Below are 15362 nucleotides of genomic sequence, written 5' to 3' on the forward strand. Positions count from 1 at the left end.
CTCTGGTACGCTCTATGTAAAAAAGTAGATTTTCAGACGAGAAAACCCCACCAAAAATCGCAAATTGCACGGCTATGCAACTTTGTGGTCATTTATTAAATAATCTACTGCAATTAACTACTTTTTCCAAAATAAGATCATTAATATATCATACATGAAGTATGTATATATTCAGAACCTTCATATTTTGATAATTTATTTTGGATTTTAAAAACCTTTAGGTCCAAACGGGCCGATATGCGCCATTCCTCTTCAAAGTTTTTTTTTAATTATCTTCATTATTTATTATCTAGATACACATATTATAGCATCATATCTTGCCTTCTGTTTTTTCTTTTTGTTAGAAGTAAAAAAAAAAAACCGTTGGACTTAACGTTATGTTTACACCTAAGATCATGAAGTGACGGCCACAAAAGGATATATACGTGTATGTTTTGGGGGCTGTGGTATATTGAAGCAATCGTTTTTCTTACTGATATCTGTTTAAATCGTCATACTGTCTTCAGAGTAAAACTTAAAATATATACAATAATTATCATATTCTACAAATATGTGTTACTAATCTCTACGATGCTTTTCTATAAGATAAAATGACAATATGGGGACTCCCTACATTAACTTACGGACATCTAACTGAATACTGAAGTGTTACAAAAATAATTAAAAAATTCACTTATCAGTTTAATTTTTATTATTTCTTCATACTTCAAGGTTTGTCAACTTACACAGCATAAACGAAGATAAAAATGTCTTTTATCATATTATGACAATTGTTTTGTTTTTCTTTATCTCGTTTTTATTCTTTTTTATACTAATATGTAGAAATGAAAGAAACGCCACAAAGACAACCAAAACACTTTATTCCGTCACAACATTCTGAAATCATTGATTCTTTATATGTTCCGTCGATCATACCGCTGTCTTTTTAGATTGTGTTCTTCTAGTCATATAGCAGACTTGTGGATGTAGTTTACCTGTACAATTATTTAACGAGATTCGCCTGACATTGACGGATGGTGCGCGACAAGCACGAGTCGGCCTGCTGCAGTGAAAAAGTATCCAATTCTAAAGATAAGCCCTCTGTGATGGCTACAATACATTGTGTCACTCCATTGCAGACAAAAGACCCAACATTCCCTGAAACACTACCCCAACAAATTGGCCGAGTAATTGTAGTTTTTTTAGAAATGCTTTATGGAAACTGTCTTAAGTGTCAATAAGTTGCACTATTTCCTCGTGTAATCGTATGTCTCTAATGATCGTTATTTCACTGAACGAAAATTGCCTTCTATTTATTGTTTACGATGTGCCAGACGTCTATATCGTGTGTGATACCTGTGGATGCGGCGCTCTGACGTAGTGGCGCGTGCCGTCAATGATCGTCGTACCGTAGGATTAAGAGGGTTGACAGTCCAGAGCCTGTGTAAACAAGTCCAAACAGTGAGGCTTTGGTCTGACCAAGGAGAAATCAATCGTCTTGTCTTTGAAAATATGTTAATAATGAGTGGACAACACCAGCTGCACGCGACTGGCCTACGTCATGTCATTCCCGCGTGACGGCGAACATGCATCCTTGTGTCTGAAGTCGTCCATCTCTATAATAATGTACCCATCAACAGCATTTAAGTGGATTAAATTGTCGAAATATATTAGCTTTTCCGTTCGTCTTTACACGCCTACCCAAGGAAGACAGTGATATTACATTGTATATGCCTACAGTTAGAATTGATAAGTGGCTTTTTATTTTATTGAAAGGTGACACTGATAACCCGGATTTAAACAAGGCGCCAGAACAGTTGATAATTGTGACAACCGTTACATCGGACATTGATACTTGGTGTGGCATTGAGCTTAGATACATCATTAATATAAAATCTGACATCAATAACGGTCTATACTACTACATAGCGGTTCTGTAAGTTATTAAATTTCTACTTAAAGGGGGATGTCGTATTACTGATAGTAAGGTACTTGTCTTCGACTCATATGTCATTCAAACAGAATAACGCCTTTACAACATCGGTCAAATCATAATGAAAATGTCAGTTTAAAAGCAACAAAGCATGTCCAATGACTGCTTATTCCGCCAGGCCAATAGTAAAGACTACTTTTATTTGCTCAATACTTCTGTTCGCCCAAATGTGGGAAAGAAAGTTACCAAATACCAACGTTTCTATAGTAGTGTTCAGTGGTTTTTCAGAAGATGTCATGTCTTTATTATTTACCATTAACGTCCATTTCCAAATCAAATTAATATATTCAGACTTCAATGATCTGCTTAGAAATAAGTATCATTCTTATATCTAGAGAAACCATAGAATAAGATAAAAATAAAATCTTACTAAAAGTAACAATCTTGATAAGAGATTACTGTTTGTAGAAAGGAATGATTTATTTGTCCTACATTGCTAAGAGTCTCTGCTCCTTTATAGTATTATACACTTCCTTGCCTAGTACAGAAAGAAATTCTCGACAATCATGACATGTCGGCACAATCATGACATGTCGGCATAACCTTACAGCACCTGTATTTGGTCACAAACCATCAATGTAATCATCGTCTTTTTCATCTATTCAATAATCATATTTAATATATTTCTGTTAATTCTGCTCTATTATTCCTTTCGCCATTGAAACTTTCCTGTTTGTAGTTGACTGGCTATGTGTCGTGCCACGCACCTGAGGGATTACTTTAGGGCGGTCGCTTGTCAATAGCTCCCTCACTAATTTTCTACCCGGTATTACAATCTAGTGTCCGCTCCGATGACCAGCCTTTCTAGCCCCATGACGTGTGTATAAAACTATACAAAACTGACTTGGATTCAAAGCGAGAACATTTTTGTTAATCCCCACACTTCCAATTGTACCTAGGCTTGACTCTCAGTCCAGGCTACTGCGGCTCACTAACGCGGTTAAACTTTTACACAATACAAAAGAGAGAATTAGGTGCAATTTCGTTAAGATTTCAAAAGGCGTAACCAATGAGTTATTTACATACTTTTGATTAATTCTTTGCGTTTTGATTCGTTCTTACAAAACTTTATTATCGGCTTTGACTTATATTAATTGGAATTTTTACATGAAATATTGATGCTAGATTGGCGACGAAATAAATTCGTCCGTCCGCTTCAATGATAATTAAGTTTCTTCGATTTATTAAACAATCCGATACCGGTAAAGTAGAACACCAGAAGCAAACCAATTCTGTGAAAAGCATAAAACGATGTAGTTTCAATTTGGAATAAGGCTATGCTGTAAAATTGAACGTGGACGGGTATGATGAGTGGACCATTGTCAAACTATACCCCGGCCACGTAGTGACTTGGCCATGTGACTGTACAATAACATTGTGCACGGCTGTTGAAATATCGGTCACAAAAGTGCACAAAGTAATGCAACAAATTTACAAACCCTATTCCATATGAACATTGACCACGCCTTCCTTTCGCCACGTGTTCGGCTCGAACCAGGTCTTGCCAATTTGCGACTAACTAGGACTTGACACTCCTCCGCGCGTGCATAACTCTATAAGGAACATACGGGGTGATAGTTGTCAATCTGCTATTTAGTTCACTTACAGATACTCACAATACTAATACGGAATAAGTCAGGAATATCTCCCCCACAACATTTACGGTAGCTTTGCTGAGGCTTCCGAACATAGTGAAATATGGGACGTATGGGCAATCGTGAAGAAAGCCTTAGTCTCCGAACCAGTGGAGACGGTACAGCGAGATGTGGAAACATATGACAGATGGGAACATGGGGATAATTGTCAAATAGTAGCCAATAAAAAAGCACTTTTAATATCATGACAAATGATATTCCAATGTGATAGTCTGGATGTAAAGACAGTCGCTGTATAAGTCCAGGAGGCATACTGCACGTGTTGCACCCTCACGTACATTACGTGATTAAGTGTTGTGTAGGTGTTGGAGTGATCGCCAGTCCGACAGCGATGAAGATGTAATTACTCCATATAAAAACTGGTGAACCAAGTTCGGCAGTTAATGACGACATCAATAGTTAAAGGAACATGTAAGGTTTAAATATTAGTCAGTATGAGACCGTAAATTGCAATATCATTAACGGCTGTGGTTGGTTCATCGATATAAAGAAATCTCTTAGTCTTATATATCATGCAAATTTCCAACAAACTGACCGATAACTACTGCTGAATAACTTATGCTTTATCCGGCCATACCAAATGCCAATACGATCACGTAAATATGTTCCACATCTGACGGAACGTTTTCTTACTTGAATCCGAACCTTTAACCTTCCGGTGAATGAAACTTCATTCAGTCCCGTTAAATAGTGACGTCACATTCACTGGAATAACGTCATTTTTACGATATAGAAAATCTCGAATGGCGGTGTCGTCTTTTTCTTGGGTTATGGCAAAGGTATGTATTATAAAGTAATTCTGTGATGGGTAATGATTTTTTTTTTATTATTTTCCTATTTTTTCAGTGATATTACACACTGGACAGAATTGCTGGTACTGTTTACGAATACACTAATATATAACCTACGGTAGTAAAAGGAGTACACTCTCATTCGGTTAAATGAATGAATCCTTTTCTCCGCATCAAAGAAGCGTCTCGCTTCGATCAAAAAACCAAGTGTATAATTGGCAATTTGCTTTCGTTTGAATGGCATAACAGTTGCAGGATAAACAGAGTATCTTACGGTACAAGTTTTATTTTGAAGCTCAACTCGGCAAAGCCTCGTCATTTCGGTTTCCCTAAGTCTCGCACCAAAATAAACCTTGAAGTGTAAGATACAATTATGTACTCTCTAATAACAGTTTCTTGATTTCATATACCGTCTTCGAGTTAGGAGAAATAGTAACAATTTCCCATCGCCAGCAATGTACCGCATAAGCGTGATTTAGTAGTTGAGCTAATTTGATGTCACCGAAAAAATACGTTTCCAGTATTTCATATTCATATTTGGCTTTTTATCGACTATCATCTTCCTTGGAAAAAAATCCTATAACATGAATATGAAATAAGTTTATAATGAGAAAAAGTTGCATATAATCAAACCTAACAGAGCGTCACAATGTACATTACATCTGTTTATGCTGTACGTCCAACTAACTGTTATAGAGCACGGGTGTCCATATTTCGCCGGGGTCCAAATTTCGCCATTTTTATGATAACAAGTGTGAATTTCAGGTACAATTTTAACGCCCTACCTGCAGGGTCAATTCAAATATGTAGTTTAGACATTGTGCCTTAAAAAGTTATTTGTCTTCTTCATTGCGGTAAAGACATACCTTAAATATTTTCAAAAAGTGTTTAAAGTTATAAATTTACAGTTAAGCTTTGTCTTTGCAAGTAGGGCGTAAGAATTGTACCTGCTGTCCCTTTTGCATGATCGTAAAAGGCGACTAAATTTAGGATCTTATCTGTTCTTTCTTCTCCCTAATGTCTCACCTCACTTGATTTCTGTTGTGCGCTCGTCCTTATGACATAGTCTCTGGGTTATGTCTCCTGACCGAGACACACCAAAGTCTATAAAAATGGTACTATATGCTCCTGCTTAGCGCTCAGCATAATTAATGTGACGAATGGTTCGCCAGTTGTCAGTATAATGTGACCGGATGGGATGTGTTGCTTGGTGTCTTCGGCGGCATGTTTCAGTGATACAGCACCATAAAAAGGGCAAGACTTCCAATATACAAAACACGACAAGGATTCACCGCAACTCCCTAAACACTCACCTCGCACTTCTACGCACATTCATACATGTGAGGCCGTCCTTACATGACCCTGGCTGTTAAAGATGCTGAGCTGACAAATGGTATTTTTTTCACTATCATAAACAGGAGCAGACGATTAAGACCCTCAGTTACAAAAGTTACTTATTTTATACCATTACCACAGTTAAAAAGTTTGAGCTTCTTATTTTAATTCAAGTTAAAAATATGAAAAATAATTAATTGCATCCCGAAAAAATTCCGTAGCACTATATCCTATATGGAATGAACTACTGATTGCGCATGCACCAAAGGCGAAATAAAATATTTTATATTATTTTTTGTTTTAATTAGGCATATATATACACGATTAAACACCATTTTTGTTCAAATGAAGAATATCATTTATGCTCTGTCGGCGGTGGAGCATCTTTAATAGGACTTTAATTTTAATCAAATAAGCATACCAAACAGTTAATCTTTAATTCATCACCACTTTCTTAACATATTTTCAAAAGACTTAAGACTTGTTTTGAGAACCCCGTCCTTAAGAAAGTATTTATACTTTCAGTGAATGTGTGCTTTTCAAATACTTTTCTTTCTTTCCAATAAAGTGTTGTGCTAGTAACCGTTTAAAGAGTTTCTTGTAGTAAATACAAAAGTGGGAAAACATCCGAAATCTATTCCTAATGTTAGTGACATAGCTTTACCGGCAATGCTTATTATATTACTTTACCGGCAATGCTTATTACATATAATATAACTTTTTTTTTACATCGATTGCGAAAAAAAGTTATACAGCTTATACAATTCACTTTCGATGGCCTGGATGGAAGCGTGCGAAGGATCCTAGAGTGGGAGGGAACTGAAGTGTCATGAAATAACCCACATGATCAGGTAGATGACCCCTGACCTTTTCACGTCTGTGCTGAGGATCGAACCCAGGCCGGCTAGGTGAAAGGCGATCACATTGCATTGCTTCAATGCCAGTCATCTTGAGTCTTTGCAGCGAATGCCAATTACTAGAACCCTCTAGTTATGGCAATTTAGAACAGCTTAACCAAAAGGAATAAAACAAGACGAACCATCACGCTTAAAGTGTTCTGTATCTAACATGGCGGATATCAACATCATTGCACTAGCGTCGTAGTTTTGTTTTAGATATTACGGTTAAAGTCCAGACTCTAACCCTGCCAAACAATGACGAATCCTAGCTTTGTGTTCTGTTTAAGGAAAGGAAACAACAGGGATACCGTGAATCAAGTCATATTATACCATGACAAAACATAACTCGATAATCTCCTTATTGGTTGCATCATGGAAATAGAAAACGCCGATTTCGTCAATTGTTTTCAAAGCGTACGATAAGGTTGTGCAATGTCTAATAACTTTTTATATCGTAGATCTAGAGGAAATCAAGTCTAACTGTGGAAGGCGTCTATGAAATTTCTTTGTTGAAATGCATAATTCTGCCTTTAGTCTGAACTGCGGTTGTAGAATTCACATTTAGAAGTAGGTAAAATGAGAATGTAAAACAAGAAGCTATAATTTTGTAGAGTCCCAAAAGTTTTATCGATATTTTACTACACTTTCTCAACAATTCGATTAAAATAAATGTTAATTTTCCTAACGCGGGTCGTCTTATTTATCCCGCCGTCGTCCAAAATACAGCGCGATACATGACTATCACTGACCCAGACGGCAAAATAGCGAAATGAATCTTTGTTAACATGCATTATTCAGGAAATTTTTAATTTGTTCGTTGTTGAAACTTCATATTAAACCATCAATATAGATTTTCTTATATTATTATTATTGTAAGAAACTTTTAGGGTTTTTTTTCGGAACGGTAGTGGGCCTTTTATATAAAATTTATCATGATGAAATTAAAAACGTAAGAATTAATTTCATTCTGATATGGTAACCATGATAGCAGAAACTCAATTTTAACCTTGTTTGGCCTTGCTTCGGAAATAGTGACAATAGAATCTCCCAAAACAATTTTCCCTCAAAATAAGTGATTGAAAAAACTAAATTTCCAAATTCATGAAATATGGCTATTTTCAATTTTAATGTCACTGTTATTTTATATAATATCTAATTTTTTAATTTATAGAATATTATAAGATACAGAAATACTTATCTCCTGTCCAGTGGTTTTAAAGTGAAAACGTCAGATATTTCCATCAACGTGTCAAAACGGAACTCATCATTGCTTGCTCGTGAATGAAACATCTAATTAGTACTGACGATGGCGACATATTTGAGGGTAGACCGGACGGTGTCTTTAAATTGTTTTTCAACCAAATTTGATGTAAACATTTTACTATTTATCGTGAAAGTTTAACTCACTCTTAAAAATCCTGATAAAAAACAAGAACATATTGATTGGGCCTTGCTATTCTGGAAAATATGCATGTTTGCTATCCGACGTTTTGAAATAAATAATAAGAATTTTAACTTAAATTTTACCGCTAATATATTAGCGCGAACTACAACCGAATGTCCGCTTATGACGTCCGTGTCCTATCAACCACTCATTGGTGTTAAATCGACCGTCACCTCCCTGAATAGAACAGTAAAGACGTCTACTATCGTAATAATGAACCGTTAATTAGGACTACACAACCATTGTCACTGACACCTGACATTCCAAGGTGGCTACATCATTTATTCACCGGTGTAACGTGTATGGACTTTTCCAATTGAATTAATAAACAAAAACACAGGAATTATACAGTTACTTAGTGTCAAACCCTCCTCTTCATTAAATTCTCATTAGGCCCATGCCTGGTGTCCCGGTCAGTAACTGGTATTGACGTAACAAGTCAATGGGTCAGTTGGTAGTGACCGTCGCTCACCAATGGCCTGAGGAATTATCACACTACACTGTTGACACAAACACTACCTGACAACCACTAGTATGTAAACAGACGGGTACGCAAATGTCTACAACATAACTTACATTCTCAAATTATATACAATCTCAGAATCTAGATTTTAGCGAGTTTAACTAAATTTCGTGGTGTTTATTTTATTATTTAACTTTATTTACTTAAATAATCATTCATAAATCATTGGTTAAACCTTAATAATGTCATTATGAAGAAAGCGCCTCGATACCACTAGTGTCTGTACTTTTTTAGGAAAGAAACTGTTTGTCCAAACACTGAAAACATGTCGACATTTGCCTGAATGATAATGTATATTTCAATATACATGTATGTAAAATTGAAAGAAAAATGGCAAATGTGATACACTTTAAATATAATGTGAAGTAGTACATTTTATCTTTTATCGAAAGACAAAATAAATACAAGGAACTCGCACTCACTACCCGAATACAGTAATGTGTATTTCTTGCTTAGTTTGTATCTTAAAATCAATATCTCATAATTTTCCACATTTAGTTTATAATATTTTTTATATTTTATATCAAACCTTGTATATGTATATATTAGATGTATATATATGAATGTATGATCATTGACTTCTCGTGTGCATCGACTTCATCGAGGATGACGGCAAATTTGTAAATAATTGTTTGTTTGTTTCATTAATTAACGTCTTAAACAATGCATTTCAGTGAAAAAAACGTCAACAAATAATGCTTTGTAACTTTGACTTTATCAAATTATATATTATCTCTTTTTTCAATATTTTGGTATTTCAAATACACTATGTAGTTATGTAATTGATTTGACCAATTCGGAACTACTGTTTATCTATCAACCCGCCATATATATTACCAATTATCCCTCTCAATATTTTCGTGGATGCGTAGTTTCCCTCCATTTTCGTCAATGGCGACTAGATGTGGGATAAAATCTTTTCTATTCCTCCTATCTGACTTCATATCCCAAAACACGCACCTCGCACAACATACACGCAACACACCACATACATGGGAGGAAATCCTTACATGACCATAGCTGTTAATAGGACGTTAATAAATCAAACAAACAAAGACTGGCTGTTTATATGATAATATTTCCATTTGCTCGGGAGTGACACTATATAAACTAACCAACCCGAAAGGGAATTTTTGATATCAACTCCCGTTATTGTAGCGATATGTATAACATGTATTGTGACATCGTTCTGAACGACGTCATGGCTAATGACGAAATGCACATTATTTGTGCGTACTTGCGTGCTACCGGAATGAAAAATCTCGTTCTATGTTATTGCAACAGTTTTGTAGTTATGTTTTTAAAATGTTGAATAACCTAAAGACGGAACATATTGATTATAATGTTGGAAGTATACTGATGATTTTATGCTTATTTCAATGGAAATTTCACCGCGAATGACGTCGGAGGTACTTTTGGCGTCACAAGAAGAGGCTCCATTGACGGGGGCAGCGGGGAATTTGATTTGCTAATAGCGGTAATAGTGTACATTACAGCTTGGATTAAAATAAGTGAAAACGGAAATATACTGTTTGAGTTTGCTGAGCGCTAAACTACAACTGTATAGAGTTTGGTTTGTCGACCAGGGGACAGAGCCTAAATCCTTCCACACTGGGGTAAGCGATCATCTCAAGGTGGTGTTAAGTGGGACGTTAGAAACAAGGGAAAAGCGAAAATACAGGATTCCAAAGGTGGGGTTATAAAATCCGCGCACACTCCGATTTGTTTTTTCTTCAAATTCTGCAGTGTTAAAGGTCTATGTATATAACTACTTTATATGTAATGTGCTTTCTATCTATTTTGTATTTTTTCAAGTCATTAAGGGCCTAAAATGATGTTTTCTAACAACACTTTGGGTATGTGGTAAGGGGACCCCTTGTGTCCACCTTTTTAGAACATTCTTTATTTATACCCATTTTGAATGATATTTACTAATTATTTTTACTACATCGATTTAGTTTATTAAGGCTATTTAAGCTTACAAGTTATATAACATAACGGTATGGCAATCAGCATACCAATAACAGGCTCGGAATCAAAGAAGAATTAAAGTCAAATGATACTCTTTATACTCCATGAGCAATCACAGCAGCAAACGAATACACAATACATTATCAGATCTGATGGTCTGAACAGGATGAAAATCTAGAATATTTGGTTTGCTCTAAATATTTGGCATGTTATCGATTTTATCCACACTTTTAAAGCATATTAAAAACATGCTATAGATACAATCTTATAACAGATACCTTTTCAAAAAAACAAAATCCGGGAAAATATCATTTCATAGGCTGTCGCCAGGAAAGTTGTTTCATTAGAAATTAAATAATTATTTGAAAGAAATAGATTTTCGTTAGTAACGCAAACTCAGAAAATACAAATTAAGCTTATCCATCCCTTTTATGTAAATAAAAACTATTTTTAAATTGAATTTTAAAAGAATAACGATGGAAACAAAGTTACATTTGTTTTTCGGTTAAAATATGTTTAATCTAAAACGAATAACAGCACCGAAAAGGCCACAGCCTTAATTTTGCCCAATCTTAGGTCCCCTCTATTTAGTAACAATGACAATAAAGTATTTAAAACTGTTACTATCTCATTCGGCATACCCCATAACCCATATGTACCGATTTGCACGTTAATCCGACAATATCTAAATTTCAACCAATCAGAGGCCTCTATTTTGTTTCCATTGCAACTAATCTTTTTAAAAGCGTTATTATTATATTTAGCATTTTTTATATAACTGTACACTAATTTTCACTTACATTGGACTCTGGAATCATAAACTGGAAACGTAGAGCTAAAAATACTAACAAAGATAACAATGAACAATGTTTTGGGGTTTTTTCTCAAAAGTGTTAATTTTTCGTAAAAAATCTCATTTCAAACATAATTGTGGACAAACCCGAAACAGGGTGAAATGAGATGACAAAGACAAATGTTTCGTTTTTTTCCGAAAAGTGTTAATTTTTCGTAAAAATTATTGTTTCAAACAAAATTTTCCGTTAAAAATCTAAAAGAGATGCCTTAAATATAAAATATACAGTCAACTCGAATGATTTATGAATAAAAGTGTGGAATATTTACCAGAGGCTAACCTAATTTTGCATGTTTGTGAAGGTAGTTTTAGAAAATGAATACAAAGAATTCAAGCATTTTGGCCCTTTTAAAAATAAGAAATGGAAAAATTAGTGTTACTTTAAGGGAAAATTAGTAGTACTTTCGATAAGCAAAGTTTCAAAAACAAATCAGGCTGTGGGCAGTTTCTATGGGATTTTTTAACACATGCATGAACATCACCTTTAGTCGCCTTTTACGTCATAGTGTGCAGCAGTCTGTGTATTCTAACGTTCTCCCTAAAGAGGTCAAAGAAATTAGCGCACCCAATGCAGCGCGAAAAGCGTTAAAATAAGACAAGCGCTAAAATAAATACGTTTACAGTAACCATAGAAAATATTTCTATTGTTCATATATTTGCTTATATTCGATATATAAGTTAAAATGTTGACAATTAACAGGGTCATTAATGAACGGCTTCCTCTGTAATGTAATGTGAATAGATATTTTGGAGACTGATGTATGTTTGCATTGTATCACCATGCAATAGTAGAATCTATTTTCTAGTGCTATCTCACTGAAGCTTACCGCTAGAGCCACGGGCATCATACCAAAACATGTACATCGTACAAATCATCGTATACAATGAGGCCGTCCTTAAATTACCTGAGCTGTTGATAAGACATTGAGCATATTCATTGTTTACTGGTTTGATTCAATTAACGTCCTGTTAACAGTCAGGGTCATGCATGGACGGCCTCCCATGTATGTTGTATGTTGCGTGTATGTATTGCTTGGAGCGTGTTTTGGGGGACTTCCCCTTGCAGGTAGGGCGTTAGAATTGTACCTGCTGCCCCTATTGCATGATCGTAAAAGGCGACTTAATTTAGGATCTTATATTTTCTCTTCTTCCTAACTGACTTTATCTTTCCTAATGCCTCCCTTGGCACCGCCTCACTTTTGGCCTTGAGTAGAGCGTTCGCCCCCGTGAGGAAGGCTCTGGGTTCTGTCCCCTGGCCGAGACACACCAAAGTCTAATAAAATAGTAGTTTCTGCTCCTGTTTAGCGCTCAGCATACAGGGAGAGGGACGACTGGTTCGCCCATTGTCAGTATAATGTGACCGGTTGGGGTGTGTTGCTTGGTGTCTTCGGCGGCATGTTTCATAGATTTAGCACTTTGTTTTTAAAACTTGGTTTTGTGCCGGCCAGGGGACAGGACCCAGAGCCTTCTCACAGGGGCGAGCGCTCAACGGACGACCATAATGGAGGCTTTGGGAAGAAAAGCAAAGATGCTATCTTAAATTTAGTTGCCTTTTACGATTCTGACGCCATGCCTCGAAGCCTAATCAAACATTCAAGTAATGACGGGAGGGCATAACTAGGACAATTGTTTTTAGAATCGTCCTGTGACGTCACCTACTTAATCGATGACACAACAGTGGTCGGATTGAAATTAACTAGAAAGTGTTACTTATTTGTTCATGTTTAACGGCAGTCGAAACCATACCCATGGGTCATTTTAGGACGTACCGACCAGTGCTAATACTTTCGGAACTGCTCGGGCGAAAAAGGTAATGGTCTTGATCATCAAACGCATTAAAGATTAAGATTCGATTTGACGTTCCGCTTGCTCCACAACATGGCTGATTCGACTGTGGAACCTTCGTATCAAAACTAGACAGGAAAGTCAACGTTGATCGTCTACCGATAATTGATAGTTTTAATTCTACATCTATAGAGGCAATGTGCCCGAGGACTTATTTGACTCATCTGACTGGAAATGTGGCCGGCGAGTTGTAGAATTCGGTATTTTAACGAATAATTTTATATTTCAAGTATTGCAAAAAAGCAGATCTTCTCGAATGGCTAAAAGTGTGATTTTCTTCATATTCTTGTTTTTTGGATGTTGAAAAAACGACTTTCCGATCACATGATTCCTGGCGATTTTTTTCGTGTTAAATACTAAAGGTTCTCAAACCCAAAAAGTAGAAAACAAATTCTGTTGCAATTAATATGAAAGAATGCCTATATATTTTTGTTGTTTTAGTGGACTATGAAAGGTTGAAAGACAACTTTGATAAAACGTAGGCCATTGTTTGTTTATATACACGTGCGTTTAAAACGTTGTAAATGGTTAAGTATTTTTCCGGTTCAAACAATAATCACCAGGAATGGAAAAGGTGATAAAAAGCAGACTTAACTTACAAAGAAACACAACATAAACATCTTTAAACACGCACTTTGTTTGATTTATTAAATTGACGTCCTTTTAACACCCATGGTCTCCAATGTATGGTAACTGAAGTGTATGATGTGTGTGTTTTGGGAGACTGCAGTATCGGACACAACACATAACATACATGGGAGATTGCCAGGCTGCAATATCAGACACAACACATCACATACATTGGAGATTGCCAGGCTGCAGTATCAGACACAACACATTACATACATGGGAGATTGCCAGGCTGCAGTATCAGACACAACACATTACATACATGGGAGATTGCCGTGCTGCAGTATCAGACACAACACATTACATACACGGGAGATTGCCAGGCTGCAGTATCAGACACATCACATTACATACATGGGAGATTGCCAGGCTGCAGTATCAGACACATCACATTACATACATGGGAGATTGCCAGGCTGCAGTATCAGACACATCACATTACATACATGGGAGATTGCCAGGCTGCAGTATCAGACACAACACATTACATACACGGGAGATTGCCAGGCTGCAGTATCAGACACAACACATTACATACATGGGAGATTGCCAGGCTGCAGTATCAAACACAACACATTACATACATGGGAGATTGCCAGGCTGCAGTATCAGACACATCACATTATCACTTGATCGTAAAAGGCGACTAAATTAAGGATAGTATCTTTTCTCTTCTTCCTAACTGACTTTATCTTTCCTAATGCCTCACTTTTGGCCTTGAGTTAAGCGTTCGCCCACAGGGCCATGTATAATCTCTATATGAAAAATAGCCAGAAATCTGATTTTTTTTTCTAACTCGGTATTTCATACTTAAATGTCACCTACCTACGCATTTATAACACCGATATCTTTATAAAGGTTCAATCTTTTCATCCATACCAGTGTCCACACTTCTCTTTTTCTCTACAAGTTGTAATACTACTTTAATCGGGACGTGCATTGCTCATTTCGTGCCATTTTGATTTAGGTCGCCAGCGACCTTGACCCGAACGAGATACTATTCGGAGCTCTTCTGCTCTCACCAATGCAGGTAAGTGTAAAAAAAACAAAAAGTAACGATTGCTAGACTAGTTCCGGAGTTAAGAATTTTAAAAAGTAAATATATGAAGCGCAGTGAATTTGAATATGGGAGGGGACAATTTTTCCGTCACATGATAAATAATTTATAACTATTTCATCGCAAATGTGAAATTATTTCTTTTCTTCTTTAAATGCCAGTTGAAAAGGCAAGCTACCTTATATATAATATAACGTTAAGTGTTAGTGTTGTAAATATTCTTACCATCAATCATCTTTGGAAAACTTTGTTACTGTTGATGCAGTTATCCTTACAATTTTTCTATTTTTGAAGACATTTGAAACTATTTTTGATAACAAAAATGTTTTTCCGGTACCCGGAGAACCTGTTATCAATAGATTGTGTCCTTTTTCGACCGCCTCTAAC

This window comes from Argopecten irradians, chromosome 5, assembly GCF_041381155.1.
Source record: "Argopecten irradians isolate NY chromosome 5, Ai_NY, whole genome shotgun sequence".
Lineage (NCBI taxonomy): Eukaryota > Metazoa > Mollusca > Bivalvia > Pectinida > Pectinidae > Argopecten > Argopecten irradians.